The following is a 24,629-nucleotide window of genomic DNA, read 5'->3' as shown; positions in this document are numbered from 1 at the left end:
TACTGTGCTCCTCTCAGGTGAGTCCCATTGTCCCCAAAAGACTTTGCTGGAGGCTCATGGTCTCAGGAGCCCTGTGAGGCCCTTCCCAGTGCCAGGGAAGGCGATAGCTCTCCAGTCCAGCCAGACCCATCCTAGAGCACCACAGGGCACTGCAGGCAGGACAGGCTGCAGTGAGAAATGAGCAGGGTCCCTCCTGCCCCACAGGCTGTGCACATCCTGAGGGAAGGCAGACTCTGCCCACCCATGGAGGACTGGGACTCTTTCTGCATTCATCTCCACAGGAACTCTTTGGGCAGGTGCTCAGATTTGGGGGAAATGTTGACTATTGCCAGGTGACACTCAGATATTTTTCAATATTCAAAGGTGCTGCTTTTCCACGTGTGTCTCCATTTGTTTCTGCCTTCTGGATACTTTCACTTTATTCCTTCTCACACTGGTTGCTGGTGCTGTTGCATTTTGAGGTAAGGGCTCTTGGTTCTCAGGACCTCAGAACCATGAAGGCTTTCAGAAGGGAGGCCACAGGAGGTCAATCCCTGTGAGAAAGTTCTCTGCAGAACCTGCTGTGGCAGAGGGTGTTCCTCATGCTTGGTAGAGGAAGACTGTGAAAAGATGGGTCAGAGGAAGTGGCTCGGGGTTTTATGCATCACTTCTGGGACTTGGTATGACTTTTTGACACAAGAAGACATTTTTTTGCCCCTTGTGAGACTGGTTTGACAAGCAGGATGAAACACCAAGTGGAGTCTCTTGCTCTATCCCATGGAAGCATTAGAGTTTGTTCACCCTAATCTCTCTTCAGGAAGAAGCTTTCCATGTGCTCATCTGTCATCCAGAGGCAAAAAGGAGACAGTCTCTCATGCAGCTGAGAGCTTGAGTGGACCATGGTATCTACAGGCAAGAGGAGGAAGGAGGATGGGATTGGGGGACTTTTCCTGATGGGAATTAGAAGGGTCCCTTCCTCTGTCTCCATTGGTCTCATCCTCCTCCAAGCCTCCAGTGGAGCTCGTTCATCAGAGCTGGACCTATTTCCCTGAAGTGTCAGTGGTGCCTCCCACCTTGGCAAGGGCCTCTCCAGAGATCTCTGTCTCTGCAGTCATGGCTGGAGACAGGTCCCCTTTCCCCAGTCCAGTGCCAGCCGTTCCAGCTCTGTGGCGTCCAAGGGCACAGCCATGCTCAGCCCTTTCTGGGAGGCTTTTGTGGACATGGTTTTCCTTCCTGGCTGGGAGCTGGAGCAGGGCCCTGCCAAGCCTGGAGAACCTGTGGCAGAGTGTCATGGCCAAGGGCCCAAAGCAGCCCCAGGAAACCATTGCTCATGGCAAGGCAGGACTGAGCCTTCCCTAACAGCTCTCCTGAGCTCACACCACTCACAGCTTCTGAGATCTGTGCATGGAGCTTCACCTGGATCTGGAGAGGTCCCCAAGGGCTGACAAATGCCCAGGGAAGGACCACCATAAGAACACAGGGGAAGGAAGAAGTACAGCTGACGAAGCCATGGCAGATGGGGCTGTGGCAGACACCTGGGGACATTGGCAGACCCCACCTGACCAGGCCATGTTGGTGACCTTGGCAGAGGCTCCTGGTGGCATTTCGACTGTTCTTATACCAGGTTCACACTGGAGTATCTCTCACCTGGCTGTGGGGTTCCTCTCTGCAGCACCACTGGGAGATACAAACCTGACCTCTCTGGTGCCAGGAGTGTTCAGCGCCCATTTGGTTGAAGCCCTGAGCCCTCAGCTTGGTCCTCAGAGCAGACCCTGCTCTCAGCAGAAGACCCCACTACACACCTCCCGTGCTCCTTCCCACCCTGAGCAGCTCTGCCATGTACTGACAGAGGCAACACCAAAGTCCCAAGCCAAGCCTGAAGAACCCAATTGACTTGTTAAGGAATTTTCAGGCACGAAGGAGAGCTGTCAAAGGAGGCTTTGGGAGGAGAAGGGCAGGAGCAGAACAATCCCTGTGTGGGATGTCAGGAGGGTAAGGGGCCGAGTGAGGCCTGAGCAACCTCCCTGTGAAAGGCCAGGTGGTGCTGCAGAGCCCTGGGGTGTGATTGTCACTGCAGGGAGAAGTGAGGCCAGTCGAGGTCTCTGCCCAGAGCACGTTACTTGCAGAACCCCTTCCAGTGCATGGAAGGAGCATGGAAGGAGGCCTGGCCTTTGAGGTGGGGTGCCTTTGGTCAGAGGGATGTCCCTTTTTGAGCAGAGACATATTCTCCTCCAGCAGAGGGTGTTCCTCATGTTTGTGAAGGAAAGCTCCCAAAGGCACAGCCCATCACTTCTGGGGCTCCTCTTCTTGTCTTTGTCCTCTAAAGGAGGAGTCTCATCCTCAGGCTACCACAGATGGGCAGAGGGACAGTCTGTGACAGCTTCTCTCACATCCTGTGGGAAGCCATTGACATTTTTCACCCTAACCTCTCTTGCAGGCAGTAACAACCAAATTTCAAGGTTTTCCAACAGGGGCAAAGGGCAGAGGCACTCCCGAGCAGGTGAGTGCCAGGATTTCCCCACACTACCTGGAAAAAAACCCTGCTTAGACAGAAGAAGATCCAGAGGCTTGCTGTGCATGAGGGCCCAGCACAGTGAGATCAAACAATCTCTCCCCTCCAGACATTCCCACCTCAAGGACCTCCAGCAAGTCCTTTGTTATATTCCCCATCCCCAAGTAGATGCCCAGGACCCCAGGCTCCGAGGGTGCAGAGCTGCTCCGGCAGTGGGCATTGTCCAGCACAGACCAGGACAGCCTGGACTCTGCTGGATCCCATTTCCTCTGGATTCTAAAGCCAGCTGTTCTCCTGGCCCTGCTCTTTCCAGCTGGGATGCTGACAGGGGAATATTCTTCCCTCCAGGAACACTTGACAATTAGCATGGCCTGGGCTCTCCCCCATGGCCTGGCTGTTGGGCAGTAAGGAGGCCATGGGGTTCCTTTCAATAATCCTCACCGAGAGGAGGATTAGATGAGACTATTGGGCACAGGTGCTCCAGGCCCATGTTTAGAAGGGCTCACAGTGGTGCTGAGACTCCTTTCAACAGACAAAAGCTAAAAGAGAAAGAAGTCTCCATGCCAAGGAGGAAAACTGGAGCCCCAGGAGAGAGGCCAAGGCTCCTTCCCGGAGCAAACTCTTGGTGGAAAAGGACTTGAAATCCAGGGAAGGGAAAAGTAATGGCGCCCACAGGTGCACCTGCCTGTGAATTCCCCATCTCTGTTTTTCAGAGATTAATTATTTCCAGGATTGCTGAATTAGTTTGGATTCTCTGGGCAAAGGGAAATATGGAGCACAGAAATTAGTAAATAGGCAGGACATGAGGGAACTGAATATGAGTTTCTTGTCCCTTCCCTGCATAAAAAAAGGAGGTGAAAAAAAAATCCCATATTGCACCTCCAATAGAAGGTTTAATTCCTGTGAGGTGAGGATTTATGAGGAAGAAAGAAGGAGGAACAATGAATGATCCTAAGAAGAGAACCTCAAGAAGAGAATTTGAAACAGAGGTTTTGAGAATCCCCAGAACAGATTGTGGTCTCTTCTTCAAGGAGACAACATCAGTGTCCCAGTGACATAAGTCTTTTTTTCACAGGAAGGACAGTAAAATCAAATACTGCCGGGGCTCTGGGATATGTGTTGCAGAAGGACCTCTGGCAGATCTCCCAACAAAATCAAACTCTGCAGGAAGCTTTCCAGAATATACAGGAATCTTCACAGTGTTACCTTGAGATCCTCACAATAGAACCAAACAATGAACAAGGTGAGCAGGGCCATTGCCCATCAGAACTTCAGCTCTCTGCAGGCAAAAGCAGCTCCACGGACAAAATTGTTCTGTGAGGTGATGCTCCACAGCTCCTCAAAAGGGGATGGAGGAGACAGTCCTTACACGGGGAACAGCTTTTTTGTTCCATGACACTGAAACCCCTCCATGCTGAAGTGTTCTTTGCAGGGGTCAAGGCCCCTCTTCTCTCCCTTGTCTCTGAAGGCAGTGTGTACCGTGGGCTCTCCATGACCCATGATGTGCTAAAGGTGTCCATCTGCACATCCTCCTACACACTCACCTTCCTCACAACAGAGGGGTGTCTCACACAGCCCGTGGATGTTGTTTGGAGAGATGGAGGGGGGTGATTCCTACCCTCCATCCTGCCCATCAGGCCTTTGCCAAACCCTCAGGAAAGCTCACAGTGCCTGTGCTCTTTCCACAGCCCTCCTGCAGTGAATCCATCCAAACCACTGCCGAGGAGCTGCGAGGGTCTTTGTTCTCCTCTGTCCAGAGCCCATGTGCCCCAGAGCCCTGGGAGCTGGACACTGCAGGGAGGGAAGGACCACAGGAGAGTGAGAGCCCCAGATGAAATGTAGGGCTCAGGCCTTGGGAAAGCCCTGCTGCCCTTCCCCTGGCCCAGGAGTGCCCGATCAGCCTGACAAGTGTCTCCATGGGTAACTGGTGCAGGTTCCTGGGGACCCTTTCTCTGTGAAAGCCCATCACCTTTGCAGTTTGGCCATTCCATGGCCTCTCTTTCCCATCGGGAAAAGGAAGGAGAGGCTGAGCTGATCTCACAGCAGGTTTTAGTCCTCCTTGAACTTCAGAGGGATCAAGCTGGAGCCATGTGCCCCATGTCTGGGAAACAAAATTATCACACCCCCTGATTTATTGTTTCCCCTTGGAGATTCTGAAAAATGAGATTAGAAGTGGCTAAGAGAACAGTGTGTGTGTGGTGGGGGAATAGGGGAGTGTGGGATGGCATCACTTTCACCAACGAGAGAGAGCTGTAGAATGCTGTTTTGATCTGCCTGTCCAGAATCAGAAGCCTAACATGATAATGGACAATAAGCAGATTTTAAGGTATTCTGAAAGTGTTGCACTGGGCAAGTATCAGTTGGCACCAGAAGATACTCAGGTGGCAGCTGCGCTGTGCTGGGGAAGGTGCATCCCTGCAGCAGATGGGAGCATTGAAGAGTCCTGCAGCTACAGACCCTCCCATCGTAGGAACAAACAGAGAGGTCTCCTGCAGAGAAATTCATCTCCCTTGTTTCCGATGAATCGTGCTGAAACCGGGCCAGGAGACACTTCAGAGACAGAGTCAGAGAAGCGGGTATTTGCTTTATTCGGCGCGCCGGGTGTGTGGGGATCGCTCCTCCAAGCACACACACCTGGTGCTCTCTACAACACGGTATTAAGGGTTAAATTATGAATATTCATCACTTTCCTTGGCACAGGTGTGGTTATACAAATTATTTCTCAGAAGTCGTTAATATCATTAGCATACGGGCCACGCATGCGCTGTGTGTCCTGGTGGTCACACTGAGGAAGGCCTCTCCTCTTCCTCGGGGGTCTTTCTGATGAAGGCCAGTATTCATCCTCACAGTGCACTTTTCACCTTTCTCCCTGGGCATGCGTAGTCCTTTGAGGAATGATTCAGCGGTCTCTGGGATAGTCCTTGTCCCCTCTATCTTGAGAAGATTAGGGTGAATTCAGCTTCTTAGGTTTTGTAATTAACATCTTCTGTCTGAACTAACATTTGCTGTCTCCCAATAGTTAACTTGTGCTTACATGAGTTAGTTATTGACTGTCCTTTCCTCACCTGCACCCCAAATTTCCCCTTCTCACACTAAAATTCCTCATTCCACCCCAAATCCCCTGATCGCACCCCAAATTCCCCTTCTACCCCAAATCCATCTTTTTAACCCCAAATCCCTCTCCAGACCCAAATTCTTGTTTTTCCCCAAATTCCAAATTCCTGCCCCAAATCTCACCCCAAATTCTCCTCCTTGCATCCCAAATCCCCCCATTCCCAACCCAAATCTGCCATACCCATCCAAAATTCCCCCGGTCTCACCTCAGATTTCCTCTTTTACCCCCCACCTTCTCTCCTTGCACCCAAATCCCCTCCTATACCCCAAAATACCTGATTTCCACGCCAAATCCCACCTCTTGTCCTAAAACCCCCAAATCCCTCCAATCCCCCCAAATTCCTCCCCATACCCCAAATCCTCCCTTCTCACCCCCAAAATCCCCATTCCCAGTCCAAATCCCATGTTCCCACTCCAATCCCCTCCCTGTACCCCAAATCCTCCATTTCTGCCCCAAGTCCAAAATTTCTCTCCTCCCGCCCCCTCCTGTCCCCCGAAACCCAGCAAATCCTGCTGTTCCCACCCCAAACTCCCCCTTCTCCCCCTCCCCACCCCAAGCTCCCCCTCAGAACCCCCCTGGATGTACCAGGCTCCCCCAATGCCCCCCAAAACCACCCCAATCCCCTGACCCTGCCAGCTCCCCGCTGACATTTTACCGCGGCTCCTCCACTCCCTCCCCTGGGGGGCAGTAGCGCGCCGGACACGATGGGTAGCGCTGCCTACCAAGGGGAGGACCCGCGCCACACCGCCATGCCAGGCAACACAGCGAGGCCATGCCCATTCTCACACCACGTCCACTCCAGCCACACCACACCCCACCCACACAGTCAAGGCCAGCGGCGTCTCCGTGTCCCTCCCGCATCCCCCAACCTGGCTGCCCTTGGGCATGCACCTTCCTGTTCTGCCTCATCTCCGACATGAGAGCCCTGCTCAGCCCAGCCGGCTTTCTGCCTTCTCACTTTCACTGAAATCCCTTTTCAAGAATAAAACTCCTACGATTTTCCATCTCCCCGCTGTAGTCCGTTTCCTCCCATCAGTTCTCGCCAAGAGGCAGTTCCTTTCCGTGGGAAGCAAGGTGATAGGAATGTGGCACGGCTTTGGATTCTCCAGGTCAGGGTCAGTGGTGTGGACCGCCAGAGCCAACAGCGCACAAGCAAACCCTCTGCGTGCTGGCACCACCCGAGAACTGCATGGGGAGAGCAGCTGGACTTCCAGAACACACGATTGGACACGGAGATTTCCAGCGGGGTGGGAAAGGCAGAACAGGAGCTGATAACTGGGACAGGAACAAACTCTGAGGGGAGCGGGCAAACACAAGGAAGCACCCAAAGCAATGGTGCAAGGACTTGCTGTGGCCATGGCAGTGCTAAGGAACAATCCAGTGTGACAGAGTCCCTCTGGGAGAAATCCCAAGGCCACAGATTTTAACTGCTGGGACTGGAGCATATTCACAGCAGCGGCTCCAGTGACTCCACATATCCCAACTTGAGTCCCCACGGAACCACTCACACAGTCCCACCAGGTTTCCTCACTGCTTCAGCCCCAGGTTTGCCATGGCAGAGTCTCAGACGTCTTGTTCCACAAAGCCATTTATTCACGATGCAGTAACACAGAAACAGCTCGAGCTGCTGAATCCAAGCAGGACCCCAAACAAAGCACCCCTGGGCTCGTGTCATTTGTCCCACCATTTTCTCGTTTTTATTCATGTTTCCCACCCTTTTCCCCTCAAGTTTCCCACCACTTTTCCTCTCATGCTTCCCGCCCTTCCATCCCCTCACAATTCCCATCATTTTTGGCCTCATGTTTCCTGCCTTTTTCCCCTTATGTTTCACACACGTTTCCTCCCGTTTCCCATCTTTTTCCCCTCACGTTTCCTGCTCTTTCCTTCCCTCACATTTCCTGCCCTTTTCTCCTCTCACCTTTTTCACCCCTTTTCCCCATCACGTTTCTTCCATTCTTTCCCCCTCACACTTCCTGCCCTTCTATCCCTTCACATTTGCCCTCACTTTTTCCCTCACATTTCCCCTATTTTCTCCCCTCCTGTTTCACACCCTTTCTTCCTCTAATTTCCCGTTCTTTTTGCTCAAGTTTGCTGTCCTTTTCTCCCCTCACCTTTCCCGCAATTTTGTCCCCTCATATTTGCCATTTTTTACTTCACATTTTCCACCCTTTTCCCCCTCATGTTTCACACCCTTTCCCCCTCACATTTCCCCCCATTTTCTCCACTCCTGATACTGCCCTTTTCTCCCATCATGTTTCCTGCCCACAAATCTCCCTTTCCTCTTGAGTTGTCCACTCATGCTGGGTGTCTCCGTGTCCATCCACCTGGCTGTCATCACAGGCCTTGCTCTCCTTTGCTGTCAATAAGGTTTGGCAGCTCAGGGCTCTTGCTTTCTTTCATTGCTGGTTTGAGTCAATTGTTCTTAACTCAACCTGTGACCTTTCACTTTTTGTCTGCATTTCTCCTCTCCATCCCGCTGCAGGGGAAAGGGGAGGGGGAGTGCGAGAAGGGAGCAGCACGTGATTTGGAGTGTTTCAGTGGGAACACAATACTGGGGGAACTGGGGTGTCACAAAGGGCCCCCTGTGACCCGCCACCTGCCCCTAGCAACGGCTCACAGGGTTTGTTGACGTGGAACCAGCACCCAGCCTGCAGTGTCCGGCAGGACAGCGACGGGACAGGACGGGAGCACGCGGCTGGCGAGAAGCCCGCTGGTTTTAGCTCACGTCTTGCCCTGCAGCAGGGAGTAAGGTATTAAACCAAACCTTCCCCCTTGCCTATTCTCAGAACTTCATCTCTATTCAGCAGAATGGAGAAGAGACCCCCACGCCAGGCCAGGGTGGCCTGGGAGGAGGACAGGGCTCCTCAGGAGAGCAGCTCTGCAGCGGAGCCCGCCGAGGTGACCATGGTGCAGCCATTGTGGCCCAGTGAGTGAGGGGCCCTGTGGGACTGGGCAGGGCTGGGATCAGGTTTCCCCAGCAGACGGGCAGATGGGGATCACAGGGGTGGGAGTGATGCCGGAGTGCTGGGGCTGCTCGGGGCAGGACACCAGCCCTGGCACAGCCTGCGCCGAGGAGGGGGAGAGCAGAGGGGCCCCAGCTGGGGCGTGGGCAGCGAGGGTCAGTGGCTGGCAAGAGGCAGTGGTGCTGTGGGATGCTGGACATGTCCTGCCCCTCTGCCAGAGCGCTCCTCAGCCCGGGGCACTGGGCATTGCCCTGCCATGTTGTGCTCCAGCAGGGCAGCTCCTCTGCAGGGCATCCTCCAGTCGGGAGCCGCACGGGAAGGCCGTGCCAGGGCACAGCATGGGCAGAGGGCAGATCTCCTTCCTCTGCTCTCTCCTGTCACCGCACCCGCCTCAGCTCTCTCTTCTCTCCCCCTCCATTAGATGCTGTGTATGGACAGGAAGCCATGGACTTCATCCAGGCCTTTGCCAGCAGCCCCAGCCAGGTACCCACGGCCTGCTGGGCAGCGGCTGTGCCCGGCCAGGGGTGCTGGCTCTGCAGAGCTACTGCTCCCATAGGGCACTGCACCCTAAAGGCTCTGGTCCAACTGGATGGGCATCCTCGCTTCACACTGCCTTGTTGTCTCTATCCTCCAGGTCCAGGATGAGGATCTGAAGCTGAAGTTCCTCGACAGCATCTGTACCCTGGGCAGAGCTGCTAAGGACTGTGGCTTCTGCCAGGACCTGGATGCTTTCTGCAACAAATACAAGCTGGGAGAGAAGATCCAGGTGAGGGGGCACCCAGTGCTCTGGGGAAGGGAGCAAGGAGCCCCAGCAGCCTGTGAGGGAAGCGCTTGGGCAGGGCAAGGCTCTGGGGGCTCTGGGTGCTGGCAGCTGCCAGGTTGCAGCCCAGCTGTGCTCTGCAGGTGCTGCTGCAATTGGAGCCCAAGTACGAGATTTGTACGGAGGTGCGGCGGCTGGCCATGCTCGCTATTGCTGGACTGAGGTACCGGCCCATCACACCTGCAGACCCCTGCCCAGCACTCCGTGCCCACCTGCCCATCCCTCCTGGAAGCCCAGCCCCAGTGCTGCAGGAGACCTTGAGGCGCTGCTCCCAGCACCAGTGTCCAGCTGGGCCCCTCTCTCTTTGCAGCACGCTGGGGACGGTGCTGGAGAACAGAAGCAAACTTTTAAGACTCTGCTTCGGCAGCATCTTTTTCCTTCCTCCAAGCGGGGAAATGCAGAGCCTGGAAGCGTCTCTCTATGCTCGGGTAAGTGCTGGGTGAACTGGAGGAGCCTCCAGTCTGTCCAGGCTGCTCCCAACCACCCCGTGCTGCCTAAGGACCAAAGATCCAAGGCAGGCCACGGTCTCAGCTTCGCTTTCCTACCCTCATCCCTTCATCCCGTGCCAGGCTCCAGCCACATCCAGCAATGCCGGCTGCTCTGCCCCCAGCACACAGCCTGCTCCTGTGTCCCTCCCCTCACACTGGCAGTTCAGATCAGTCTCCTGGGAGTGGGAGGGACAGCAGAATCACGGCCACTGCTCTCTGTCGTCCTTGCAGACCCTGCATGCCATGGACACCATGCTGGAGGTGATGGTGTTCAGCTCTCCTGCCTCCAAAACCAGCAAGATGCTGCAGGACATCTTGGAGGTCTGGCCTGTGCACAGAGTGGGGGGTTACAAGACTATTCCTCACTCAGGAGGGGAAGGAGCCCAGGGTTGTGTCCAGTCTTGTCCTGGCTCCTGCCAAATGAACCCTGTCCCAGCCAGAACCAGGACATTCCCCCAGTGCCGTGCAGGCAAGAGCGCACTGCAGGGAGGGTGCCCAGCTGGCCTGGGGAAGCAGAGGCTGGCCCCAGGCGCTGCTGGAGCACAAGGAGCAGAGGGCAGCCCCTGCCTTCCTTGCTGCCCACCAGCTTTGCCTGGGGCCTTTGTGCCAGGCCTGCCGGGGCCTCCAGGGGCAGGATCCCCACTGCAGGCTTTGCCTGAGGGCACAGGAAGTCTGGAGGGACGGTGCAAGTGTCTCTCAAGAGCGCGGCCCTGCCACTGCTGCTGCTGGAGTGGGCATTTGCTCACAGGGCTCACCTGCAGCTTCTCTCTTCCCAGGTTCTGCTGGACTACTGCCTTTATGACACAGCAGCTGTGCAGGAGAGGGTCATGGGCAGGGTCAGGCTGCTGAGCCATTTGCTGGCCGACTCTTCCACTGTGCAGGTAAGAACCGGCCACCCTCCAGCCAGGCCATCTCCCCATTCCTATGCCCAGGCACAGCCACAACTCCAAGGTGCCTGCAAGGCCTCAGCTTCCCACCCTCAGACCTTCTGCTCTTCTGCCTGCCTCCCCCAGGCTGGCCAAACTGAGGACAGCAGTGCTACCAGCAGACAGGTCCGGATCCCAGTCCTCGGGAAGCTGCTGGGCCATCTGTTTTTCAAGTTATTCAGGAAAGAAGAAACCAGCTGGATGGCACTGGATATTCTCTGCTTCCTCTTCACATTCCTCTCTGAGCAGAAATGTAAGAGAAGCTGTGGTGGGCGGCATCCCCCGTGCACTGCCTCATGCCCAGATACAGCTGCTTGTCTTCCTGGGTCTTGCGAAGGCCCCTTGTTGTGCTTGGTGCAGGTGGCACCATGTCCCCAGCGCTGCTGTCACCTCTGTTCCGGCCCCACGCTCTCTACCAGGCTCTTGATGCTCCCGTGTAGCTGAGCTGCTCCTCCACACAGGACTCCGCCTCACTGCGCCCCTTCCCCATGTCCCCTGGAGAGCTCGTGTCCTGCCCTGCCGCACTCCAGCCCCGCAAGCCCTTCCCCCTGAGCAGTACTGCAGCCACGGTGTAACTGGGAGCTGCATACAGAGCTCCAGGGGCTTGGAGCTTCCCAGGCCAGCTTCACTGGGTACGGACACTGGAGGCAGCTCTCCCTTCCCACCAGTGCCCATCACCTCCTCCCGTGACCGACTGCTCCCAAGCCATTCCTGCATCCCGACGCTTGTCAGGGTTGAGTCGGCTGCTGGCACAGCGGCTGTGTCTCAGCCACACATTCGTGTTTTCCCTCTCTTTAGGTGCCACACCGCCAGCGGTTCGTGCCCAGCTCCCAGCATACTGGGAATCTGAGATCACCTCCCTGCTGGATACGCCCAGCGCCTGGAGAGTTCAGGTAACCAGCCCTCCCCCTTGCTGGGCCTCTCATCCGTGGCATCAGCAGGGAATTGGTGTGCGCAAAGGGGCGCAGAATCAGCGGGGCTGTCCCTGGTGAGAGGCTTCCCGCTGTCCCCGAGCAGGGAACACTGCGGTGTCCCAGCAGCAGCATCATCTCCAGCCCTGCTGGCCACCAGCGAGCCCTGGGTCTCCGTAGGGCCCGTGCCCCATGCCCGAGAGCCCAGCCCTCCTCCCTGTCTCGGGGCCCTCCTCATCCTCCCCTGCATAGGAACTGTGGGCACTGCTGCCAGCTTTCCTGCGGCCACTGCCGCCAGCACTGCCCGGCACCTCTGGCCAGGGCTGCTCACGCTGCCCAGCCAAGCAGAACCCTTTGGGCACTGGCTGGCACTGGCCTCCACTCCCTTCCTTCCTTTCACAGGCCTTTGGGAGATACCTCAGGCCAGCTGAGAGGACAGGCATCGTCCTTGTGGCCATCGAGATCCTGGGACGCTCCAGCCTCCTGGACAAGAAGGCGCCCAAGGAGTTTCTGGAGGTGGCCATGGAATCCCCTCAGCTGTGGCTGATGGATGTAAGTGGCCTGTGGCTGGATTGCCCTGCCCTTGAGCCCTGTCAGGTTCCTGCCTCCCTCCCTCCCTCCCTCCCAAAGCCAGGATTGGGGGATGCCCAAAACCACCTTGACGCAGCAGAGAGGGTGTTAGGATCCCACTTCTGACACCCAAATAATGGTAGGATCAGCTCATTAAAAGATGCCTTGGCCAAAATTAAGATGCAAACAAGACCATATGCCAAGGTCAACAGTATGGATTTCATTTAAGAGTGAATGGGAGATAGAGAGGGGGAATGAGAGAGACACACACACACACACACACACGCATTACATAGAAAGATCGTCACCCACACGTGGGTCCCTGCGGCATCCCCCCGGCCCTTCTTCTGCTGATCCTCTTGGTGGTGGGGATTGCCAAGCACCACCCTCGCCTGTCTTCCCTCCAGGTGCCAAAAGTCGTGAGACACATCTTTGAGTACTGTGATGAGAAAATCACAACAGCCGCTCACAGCTTTCCCACACTGCTTGACCTGATGGCCAGTAAGTGGCCTCAGCGAGTCGTCGCGACAGCTCTGAAGGTCGCACCAATATTCAGGTACAGGCCCTGACCGCCCAGAGGGCTTGTTCCCTGTGGGGAGAGGGACCCCGAGACTCTCTGGCTGCCATGAACACATGAACACTGCAGCACCCCCCAAAGCAAGCGGGGCCCTCCATCCCACCATGCTTCCCAGCCCAGGCCCACAGCAGCCAAAGCCGGCTGGGCCAGCCCAGAGCCAGCACGCTGCTCCTGGTCCCACCGGGAACACCCCGTCAGCCATGTCCACCTGCCCAGGCTGGGCCCCTGCGCACCCCAAGTCCTGCAGGGCTGGCCCAGGCCACGCTGCAGTGGCCGAGGCAGCCCTGCTGACAGCGCTCTGCCTTGCAGCGACAAAGTCTGTCTGTGGAAGGTGATGTTCTCCGTGCGCCAGACTCTGGAGGAGGTTTTGAAGGAGCTGCACGTGAAACTCTGGGACCGGCAAAGGAACATCTCTCAGCAGCAGAAGTCCTGCCTCGCTTTCTTGGCTGTGAGTCATCAGGAAAAGCCCATGTGCCCTTGCCCTCCGCTGCCGGTGGGAAGCTGGAGCCGTGCCAGGACAGCCCTGCCAGCTCTGCCCAGGCTCTCTGCTGCTTTCTTCCAGATGCTGGCTGCTGATGATGTTGTAGAGAACAAAGTGGGTCCATTGTACAAAGCCTTGAGACTTCTGAGGTCGCCAAGAATGGAAATGGTCTCTCTGGTGCTCACGGCCCTTTTGACGCTGTCAGAGAGAGCCGAGACGGTGAGCAGGCTGCTATCAGGGGCAGACATGTGGCACCTGGACTCTGAGGCCTCGGGGAAAGTGGTGGCTTGTCCTGGCCTGCGAGTCAGGTGCTGGGGTGACTGCTCCAAACGCCCTGCCTGCCATGGGATGGCCTGGAGGCTGCCTGGGGAGCTGACCAGGCACAGACATTCTCACGGAATGGAAATTGTCTTTTGTACAGGCAAGAAAAATGAAGGGCCTCCTGTCCGAGTTGCTTAAATTCCTGTGGCATCAGCCTGGGGACATTTCAGTGATGGTCATGGACATCTTCCAAAATGTGCTGGGGCACCTGAAGAAGAGAGAGGCCAGCGCCATGGTTGTGAAAGTGGTGCAGAGGCTCTGGCACCTCTTTGACACAGTAAGGCTGATGTGGGAGTCTGAGCCCTGCAGCAGGGCCCTGGGCAATGACAGCTGCCCTTCAGCCCAACCCTGCAAGTAGCACTGGGAGCAGGCCCCGCTCCCCTGGGCTCCCATGGGATGGATTCTGGGCCTTGCAGCCCAGTGCTGATCCTGCCCGCTCTGGGCTGTGACCCTGGAGCATCGGCCCTCACCTCAGGCACCTCAGCTCAGCCCCTCCTGGCCACGGGCAGGGAGCCGCTGGGTGCAAAGCTCACCTTTCCTCCTTCCTACCAGGAGGAAGACTGTGTGCGGGAGCACTCCATCTGCCTCTTCAGAGACCTGCTGGGCAAAACGGTGTGGAAGGACAAGAAGGTCATGAAGGAAAACGCCTGGAAAGCCCTGGTCCGGCTCCTGCTTCACATGAGTGACCAGGTCCCCAGTGTGGCCAAGGTACCGATGTCCAGGCTGCAAACTGACCAAGAGATGGATGGCTGACACCCCCTGGGGGGGTCCCGAGCATCAGGGCAAGGGCTGCTGGCGGCCGGCAGCGTTCCCCCAGCACAGCCCCTGGGAACCAGCGCCAGCAGGGCCGGACAAGCTGGCACAGCCATTTCCAAGCCCTGCCCTGCCTGCTCCAGCAGGGCTCACAGTAGCCCGGCACCACTGAGGCCTGGACACGTGTGTCCCCAAAGGCTTCTCAGCTGTCCCCACAGGTGTCCCTGCAGGGCTTTGCACCTCAATCCCTCCTGCCCAGGCTTGTCCCCAAGAGACGCCCTCGCTAAAGCGTCCAGGGATGTCCCAGCTTCCTAAGGGCACGGTCACCCCAGGAACAAAGCCCAGGACTCCTTCCACAGGCAAGCCCTGGTGCCACCTCCCAGCTTCTATCCCACAGGCGTCTGCAGAAGCCGTCCTGGCTATAGCAGAGCTCCTCAAATGGAAAGAGCTCAAGCAGCTGGCGCAGACGGAGCAGACGTGGAGGATGGGCGAGTGCTTGGTGAGGACGAGACCCAGGCTGGACGAGGGCTGCCCACAACACCATGCCGGGGCTGTGAGCTCTGCAGCTGGGCCTCCCCTGGGCTGTTGTTGCCCAGAGCGCCCAGCCTGCAGCTGCACCCTTGCTCCTGTCTCGAGAACAGGAGTCTCCTCTAGGCCCATGTTCCCTTCCTGCCCCCAGCATGAGGGAGGGCTCTGAGCCATGGGGGTGCTGGCAGGAGGGGCTGATCTGGCCAGCTGAGGCCCTCTGAGTATTGCCCACACCCTTGTGCTCCCTGCAGTTGGCCAAGGACAGCAGCAGGGCCGAACAGTTTGTGTGGGACAGCAAGCCTTACCTGCGGAGCCCTCAGGCCCCCATGCGAGAGGCGGCCCTCAGGTTCATTGGTGAGTCCCAGTCCCCAGGTCCCTCTTTGGGCAGCCTGGCCCCATCCCCCCAGCCCTGGGGCTGCCACGGGCAGGGCCTCGGCCTCCCTGTGCCCCCCTGCCAACACAGGTGGCTTTGGTGGCCACCTTGCCAGTGCCACCCTCGGGCTGCTGAGGGGGTCAGGCAGGGCCAGGGGCCACGCTGCTGGGAGCACGCTGGGGAGCAGGGGCTGACGGAGCTCTGTGCCCAGGGCTGGCTGCGCGGCACCTGACAGAGCAGAGTGAGGACACCGTGGCTGAGGTCCTCTGGGGTGAGTGGGGAGCCAGGGCTCGGGGGAGCTGAGGCGTCTCTGCACACACAGGGGCTTATCTGGGATCTCTTTCTGTCACAGAACTTGACAGACTGCAAACAGGAGACAAGGATCCCGCCATCTGTTCCCTGGCAGCTCAGACCAGCTTGGTCCTAAAGTCTCCAAGGAAGCAGCGAAGATCAGGATTCTCCCTGCGTGCGCTGTGCTGCTGGTGCCTCTGACAAGAGAGGGACCTTGATGTAAGGCTTGGCAGGGACACACACTCAAACACCTGCTGAATGATTAGGTGTGGAAAGGATGCCCTGGCTTTCTAAGGTCCTTCTCAAAGCGCAAGCCGGCGTTTCCATGACTGCTGACTCTGCCATTGCCCTGACCAGTAGGGACCCATTCCCCCCAGCCCCTGAGCATGGCGTGAGGTGGTCTAGAATAACCTTGGGGTCGTGGCCAGTCCCCTCCTGGCTCCTGCCAAATGGCTCAGCTGCCAGCCCTCAGCCCTTCTGCTCTTCTGCCTGCCTCCCCCAGGCTGGTCAAAATGAAGACAGAGGTGCTGCCTGTGGAGAGATCCAGATCTCAGGCCTGGGGAAGCTGCTGGCACATCCATTCAAGTCGCTCAAGAGAGAAGAGACGACTTTATGGCTCTGGATACTCTCTGTGCCCACTTCAAGTTCATCTGTCAGCAGAAAGGTAAGAGAAGCTGTGGTGGGCTGCATCCCTGCGCACGGCCGCATCCCCCCAGTGCATCTGCTCGTCTTCCCGGCCTTGCGAAGGCCCCTTCTGTGCAGACACGGGGCTCATGTGGGCTCTGCTTCTGTCCCAGAACTTGAAATATTGCGGGCCAGAGAGAAGGATCCTGGGCGCTCAGACCTGCCTGCCTAAAATCCTGGGAGAGGAGTTGGTGTGGCTGGATCCAAGCCCAGCCACTGACCTGTCCAAACTGTGTATAGTTCTAGAAAGTTAATTACCTTCTATATATAATTTATATAAGTAAACCATATATATAAATTATATATATTATATATAATATATGAAAATTATGAGTAAATAAAATGAATAAATTATATATATTATTAATATAAATTTTAGATATTAGCTATATATATAGATTAGCTTTTCAAATAAAATAAACAATCTATTGAAATCGATTACAGAAATGATAATGACTGCAGCACACAGCTCTATCTATGAGTATAGTGCACCATTTTTGAAGCAATATGGAAGCAATTATGTTAAAGCTAGCAGACTTGGGAAGAAAAGTGAGAATTGTGGGTGGGAAATGTGAGGAGGAAAGGGTGGGAAATGTGAGGGGAGAAAACAGCGGGAAACACGAGGGGACAAAATGGTGGGGAAACATGAGGGGAGAAAAGGGCAGGAAACGTGAGGGGAGAAAAGGGCGGGAAATGGAACGCAAAAAAGGACAGGAATCTTGAGTAAAAAAGGATGGGAAATGAGTGGAAGAAAGAGTGCGAAACAAGGGAGAAAAGGTGAGAAACATGAGGGAAAAAATGACGGCAAATGTGAGGGGACAGAAGGGCACGAAGTGTGAGGGGAAAAAAGTGGTGGGAAACGTGAGGGCGGGAAAAAATGTGGAAAATGTCAGGAGAGAAAAGAGCAAGAAATGTGAGGGGGGAAAGATGGGAAACGCGGGGAGAAAAAGATGGGAAATGGCAGGAAACATGGGTGTGAAACATAAGGGGAAAAAGGCAGGAAACATGAGGCCAAAAATGATGGGAAATGTGAGGGGATGGAAGGGCGGGAAGGGTGAGAGGAAAAGTGGTGGGCAACTTGAGGGGAAAAGGGTGGGAAACATGAATAAAAATGGGAAAATGGTGGGACAAATGACACGAGCCCAGGGGTGCTTTGTTTGGGGTCCTGCTTGGATTCAGCAGCTCGAGCTGTTTCTGTGTTACTGCATCATGAATAAATGGCTTTGTGGAACAAGACATCTGAGACTCTGCCATGGCAAACCTGGGGCTGAAGCAGTGAGGAAACCTGGTGGGACTGTGTGAGCAGGGACGCGTTGGGTCACTGGAGCTGCCGCCGCTGTGAAGGGGCTCCAGTCCCAGCAGTTCAAATCTGTGCCCTTGGAGGTTCTCCCAGGGAGACGCGACAAGGTCACACTGGATGGGTTCCTTAACACTGCCATGGCCACAGCAAGTCCTTGCACCATTGCTTTGGGTGCTTCCTTGTGTTTGCCCACTCTCCTCAGAGTTTGTTCCTGTCCAAGTTATCAGCTCCTGTGCTGCCTTTCCCACTCCGTTGGAAATCTCCAATCACACAATTGTGTGTGCTTGGAACCCGAGCTGCTCTCCCCACGCAGTTCTTGGGTGGTTTCAGCACACAGGGACAGGTGGGCTCAGGTCCCTGGGACAAGGGTCCCCACGCCATGAAGCCCCATCACGGATGAGCTTGGGATTGGGGGTCCCTGCAATGGTTTGGGGGTCTCAAGTGGGAGGGTCTGCAGTGGTTCCAGGTGAGGGGGTTGGGGGATGCTGGAGGAAGGCTGAGGGTCCCCATTGGATTTGTGGGTCCCGGGGGCTTTTTGAGGTGTTCCAGAAGGTGGTTGAGTGGCCCCAAGGGCATTTGGGGGGCTGAGGAGGGGGAGGATTGGGGGTTCAAGGAAATGTTTGCGGGACAAGAAGGTGCCCAAGGAGTTTCTGGAGGTGGCCATGGAATCCCCTCAGCTGTGGCTGATGGATGTAAGTGGCCTGTGGCTGGATTGCCCTGCCCTTGAGCCCTGTCAGGTTCCTGCCTCCCTCCCTCCCTCCCAAAGCCAGGATTGGGGGATGCCCAAAACCACCTTGACGCAGCAGAGAGGGTGTTAGGATCCCACTTCTGACACCCAAATAATGGTAGGATCAGCTCATTAAAAGATGCCTTGGCCAAAATTAAGGTGCAAACAAGACCATATGCCAAGGTCAACAGTATGGATTTCATTTAAGAGTGAATGGGAGATAGAGAGGGGGAATGAGAAAGAGACACACACACACACACGCATTACATTCAAAGACTGTCACCTGCACATGGGTCCCTTCGGCAGCCCTGGACACAGCAGCACCACCTTCACCTGTGTTCCCTCCAGGTGCCAAAAGTTGTGAGACACATCTTTGCATACTATGATGAAACAAATGCAGCAACCGCTGACAGCTTTCCCATAATGCTTGTCCTGATGGCCAGTAAGTGGCCTCGGTGAGTCATCACAACAGCTCTGAAGGTCGCACCAATATTCAGGTACAGGCCCTGACCGCCCAGAGGGCTTGCTCCCTGTGGGGAGAGGGGCCCCGAGACTCTCTGGCTGCCAGACACATGAACACTGCAGCACCCCCCAAAGCAAGCGGGGCCCTCCATCCCACCATGCTTCCCAGACAAGGCCCACAGCAGCCAAAGCCGGCTGGGCCAGCCCAGAGCCAGCACGCTGCTCCTGGTCCCACCGGGAACACCCCGTCAGCCATGTCCACCTGCCCAGGCTGGGCCCCTGCGCACCCCAAGTCCTGCAGGGCTGGCTCACCTCTCTTAGCTGCTGGATCCCTTCCTCGAGTGTCTTCCATTGCATTCTATGATGGTACTCCTGCATTCTTTCTTTGTGAATGAACTTTTCTCTCACACTCATTAAGAGCCGCTCCCAGAGAGAAAGGGGCCCTGGCTCCCTCACAAATATCTGGTTCACACCTGGGTCCTGGGTCAATGATCCCAGATACCTTGCCTCACCACTATCCAGTTGCACACCTGTGCCCATAAGGTCCCAAACCCAAAGCAGCCAGGTGGTATAAGGCTCACGCCCCCTTCGCACAATGTCGTCTCGCATACCACGGAGACTGTCGTACGACAGGGACTCAATGATGATTTCTGGCTCTGGCTCCCCTGCTGGTTGTGAGGGCCCTGGTTCCCCATCATCATTAACTGGTCGTACTGATTTGGTCTTACACTTCCTCCTTTGCACAGGGGCGACTGCTGCTGGCTGTGATTGTCCTTGTGGTTCAGCTGAAACCTGGACGGTTGTAACATCCGTGGGTTCCACTGCTGCACCGTCGGACTCACCCTCTTTGGGGCAGGGAGAGGGTTTTTGACTAGCTGAGGAGGTGTATTCCCTTAGCAATTGGCATATCCCCTGGCACACCTGGCCCATCTTCTGGCACATCTCCTGCATCCCTTTCGCCAGTACCCCCACCCAGTTCGGGTAGTCCATTTCTGAGGTGGGCTGTTGGGCGGTATCAGGCTGTGGGGCAGGGTCTCTAGTGTCTGGGGCTGTGTCAGGTTCTGGGGCAGGATCAGGCTCTGGGGTAGGATCTCTAGTCTCTGGGGCTGGTGTCTGGGTAGTTATCCAAGCAAATCTCAACTTATCCTTGAGTGCTAAATAGAGCAGGCCTACCAGCAGCAGTTGGTTAGTACTCAGAGGGAATCTAAACCCTTTGAAAATTGGTGGGGTGGGCCCAAAGAACTGGTTGAGGGGTTGGGAGAAAACTTCCCCTGGTGTCATTTCCTCACAGAAGGTACCATTTTTAACATAACCCCAAAAACATGCACTCAGTGTGTGATAGCCCTTTATCCATGTGCCTACATTCCAGAGGAAGTTAAAAACCCATGAATTCCTCACCTTCTCGATCCATAGCGCAAGCTGGATAACAGCAACGGTAGCCTTAGTCAGAGGACCCATGTTTAGGTAAGGAGCTGCAAAGGGGAAGAATATAGCCACGGCCACATGCCACCCGAACCAGGGTAAAGTAGACCACATAGTGCTGCCTGGCAAGGTTCCTATATCCAGCACACAGAATTAAGCTATCCAGGAACTGTTATTCCTTTTTCACCTCTCTCTCTTAATGCCCTCAGGCCCCACATTTGGGCACCAAGATCTGTCTTGGTTTGAAAGACAGGTGTCTGCTAAGGAAGGCAGAAGCCTCCCTTGAAGTGGCAGATGTAACCCCTTTCCCTCCGAGTTATTATAATTTTGAAATCAAGGGCTTTTAGGCAAAGACGTGGGAAATAGGAATAACAGTTCTGTACTATTATATATATAGCCAGTCAAACAAAACAACAACAACTATGACAGTAACAGCAAACACAAACCCAGTCCCGGCCTTCTCGGCTGTCAGGCTATTTCCCCTCGGGTGCAGTTCCGCTCGCAGCCGGCAGGGGCGCTGGCGGCTCCCGGTGAGCAGGGCAGGTGCGATGGTTCCCCCGCGGCTGCAGGGGGCGCTCCAGAGCGAGCTCGGGGAGCACGCGGCTGCTCTGGTGCCCTGGGATCCCGGGGAAGGGTGGAACAAAGGAGCTTCACAAACCCCTGGGCAGCTGATCCCGGACTCTCGGAAAAAGCAGGCTGGAACGGCAGGCTGGAGCGGCAGGCACAAGCACAAATCCCGGGTGGCAGACGAGATGTATCCAAAAGGGGAACCCCCCGGAGGTCCAGGCAGGCAGGGTGAGCACGGCTACAATGCAGCGAAGGCTCAAAGCAGCAGCGGGGCAGGGCGGCCACAGCCCGGCCTCCAGCAGGGCAGGGGAAGCGGCTTTGGGATCCTGGCGTTGTTTCCAGCAGGAAGAAAAAAACGGCCGAAAAAAGGAACCAGCAACTCCTTTCTCTGCAGCTTCTCTCTCCAGACGCTGAGAGCGAACTGAACCCACACCCAGGTCAAACATAAGAGTAGCCAGGCCCTTTTGTCTCCTCTTAAGCACTCACCGATTTATTGTCTTAGTAACAGAATGGGGGAAAATTCCTTTAACAGAAAAAAACCCTAGATCTCTTAAATCCCCAAAAGCCCTTTGATTTCAAAGTTATAATAACTCGGAGGGAAGGGGGTTGCATCTGCCATTCCAAGGGAGGCTACCGCCTTCCTTAGCAGACACCTGTCTTTCAAACCAAGACAACACCAGTGTGCTATTAGTGCATATGGCTGGAATTCAGCCAGGATATGGAAAAGCCTCCGTGGTAACTCTGCTTGTCGTCTGGATACAAAGGATGTCTGAATTTTATCTGTCAGAAGTTGCAGTGCTTCACGGGCTTCTGGATTGAGTTTGTGAGGACATGTTAAATCTGTGTCTCCATTAAGCAAATTAAATAAGGGTGACAATTCCTCAGTGGAGATACCAAGGGTAGGTCTGAGCCAATGAACAGCTCCTAATAATTTTTGCAAATCATTTAGCGTTTCAATAGAGGTCCTCAGCACAACGGGCTGAGGAACAATTTTCTGTTCAAATAATAGAAACCCTAGCTATTTCCAGGGTGGGACAGTTTGGACTTTTTCTGCTGCAATATAAAGACCAAGTTTGTCAAAAGAAAGACGCAAAAAGGCAAAACAGTTCTGCAATACAAGAGGCATCTGCTACTAGCAGTATATCATCCATATAATGATACAATAGAACTGTTGAAAACTGTTGCTGCACCGGTTGTAAAGCACTTGCTACCACAACCTGGCATAGTGTAGGACTGTTTTCAACGATCCTTGAAGCCCACCGTTGGTGCAGCCCGGAAACGTTGCAGGTCTAGGATCATTTTAGGAGACTGTAAGTCTCTGTTCAGGGAGCCATTTGCAACGTATGAATGATGCACAGTCCCCAGTCCTGGTACCACCAGCAACATTTATTGAAAGTGTACAAAGCTTTTATAGTATTTTCACTCCTGGGTTGGAATAGTGTGAGCCTAGATAGCCAATAGTAGAACTGCTCATACGTCTGCTAGCCAAGAATATACGTGATCAAGTCCCTCATAGCAACATCAGCCTTTCTTCCCTGAGACAAGTGCTTGTAGAACAATTTCTTCTGCAAAACTACTGTGCTTCTGCTACTTGTTCCATTTTACATCTCTCCTGCCTTGACTGAATAGTCCTTTCTTTCTAACGAAACCTCTTTGTTCTCTTATTACAAGTTTTCTTTGTTTTCCTTCCCCACACACAACACATCGCAGAACACCGCAGAAAGGGGGGGGATCCCCCAATCCTCACTCAAAAACCCCCTCGGTGAGTGCCCCAATTCCAACACCAATTTCCCCCGGGGACTCCCTGTCTCCCCACAATCTCCCCATCTCAGAGGGGGTCCCTGACCCCTCCAATGTCCCCCCCCAGGCCCTGCTTGGGAGGGGCTTCTCCTCTTCCTCAAGGGGACAGCAATGGCCTGAGAGGAGCACGGGGTAATGTTGGGGACCCCCAAACCATAAAACCACCTCAAAAACCCCCTTTTCACCTCAAATCATCCCCATTTCTGCCACACCCAGGGGGTCTTCTTCTCCTTCTATTCCTCCCCCTCCTCCTCCATGGGCATGGGAGGGACACAGGGGGGACTGGGCTCCCTCCAAAACCCAACCCTCCCCCAAAACCCCACAAACTCCCCTTTCTCCCCCACTCCCCCTTTTCCCCCCAGTCCGTATTTTCTCCTTTCTCCTACTTTTTGGCCTCAAGGAGCCCCTTTTGCACCTCAAATCCTGCTCCCAAGCCCCCACATTCCTACTCTGCACCCCAAATTTCCCCTTCTCACAACAGAAATCCCCCATTCACACCCCAAATTCCTCCCAATACCCCCAAATCCCCTCAATTCCCCCTCCCCTCCCTTGCCCCAGCCCCTCCCGCCCACCGAATTCTCCCAAATCCTGCTCTTCCCACCCCAAAGCACCCCACACCCCCCCTTCTCCCTTCTCCCCTAACCCGACCTCCCCCTCACATCCCCTCTCCACCCCTCAAACCCCCCCAGGCTGCCCCACAACCACCCCGATCCCCCCCGACCCTGCCCGGGCCCTGCCGCCAGCTGACCGCGCCTCTTCCGCTGCCTAGCGCCGCCTACCGGGGGGGAGGACCCGCGTCCCGCTGCCTTGCCAGGCGACACCGCCTGCCCGGCCGCGCTCCCTCACGGAGCACCCCCGCTGCAGCCACGCCACGCCACAGCCACACTGGCAAGGCCAGCGGCGTCTCCGTGTCCCTCCCGCATCCCCCGGCCTCGCTGCCCTTGGGCACGCACCTTCCTGTTCTGCCTCATCTCCGACATGAGAGCCCTGCTCAGCCCAGCCGGCTTTCTGCCTTCTCACTTCTACTGAAATCCCTTTGCAGAAATAAAACTCCTACGATTTTCCATCTCCCCGCTGTAGTCCATTTCCTCCCATCAGTTCTCGCCAAGAGGCAGTTCCTTTCCGTGGGAAGCAAGGTGATAGGAATGTGACACGGCTTTGGATTCTCCAGGTCAGGGTCAGTGGTGTGGACCGCCAGAGCCAACAGCGCACAAGCAAACCCTCTGCGTGCTGGCACCACCCGAGAACTGCATGGGGAGAGCAGCTGGACTTCCAGAACACACGATTGGACACGGAGATTTCCAGCGGGGTGGGAAAGGCAGAACAGGAGCTGATAACTGGGACAGGAACAAACTCTGAGGGGAGCGGGCAAACACAAGGAAGCACCCAAAGCAATGGTGCAAGGACTTGCTGTGGCCATGGCAGTGCTAAGGAACAATCCAGTGTGACAGAGTCCCTCTGGGAGAAATCCCAAGGCCACAGATTTTAACTGCTGGGACTGGAGCATATTCACAGCAGCGGCTCCAGTGACTCCACATATCCCAACTTGAGTCCCCACGGAACCACTCACACAGTCCCACCAGGTTTCCTCACTGCTTCAGCCCCAGGTTTGCCATGGCAGAGTCTCAGATGTCTTGTTCCACAAAGCCATTTATTCATGATGCAGTAACACAGAAACAGCTCGAGCTGCTGAATCCAAGCAGGACCCCAAACAAAGCACCCCTGGACTCATGTCATGTTTCCCGCCATTTTCTCGTTTTTATTCACGTTTCCCACCCTTTTCCCCTCAAGTTTCCCACCACTTTTCCTCTCACGCTTCCTGCCCTTCCATCCCCTCACAATTCCCATCATTTTTGGCCTCGTGTTTCCTGCCTTTTTCCCCTTACGTTTCACACCCATGTCTCCTCCCCCATCTTTTTCCCTCACATTTCTTGCCCTTTCCTCCTCTCACATTTCCTGCCCTTTTCCCCTACACTACAAATTTCAAGTCCCCAGGCCCTGTCCCATCACACCCATACGCCAGAGTATGCAGCAGGGCAGAGCAGCTCTGGGCCAAACC

Source organism: Aphelocoma coerulescens, chromosome 12 (genome assembly GCF_041296385.1).
Source record: "Aphelocoma coerulescens isolate FSJ_1873_10779 chromosome 12, UR_Acoe_1.0, whole genome shotgun sequence".
Taxonomy (NCBI): Eukaryota; Metazoa; Chordata; class Aves; order Passeriformes; family Corvidae; genus Aphelocoma; species Aphelocoma coerulescens.
The sequence above is the reverse complement of the archived record's forward strand: the minus strand, read 5'-3'. Positions refer to the sequence as shown.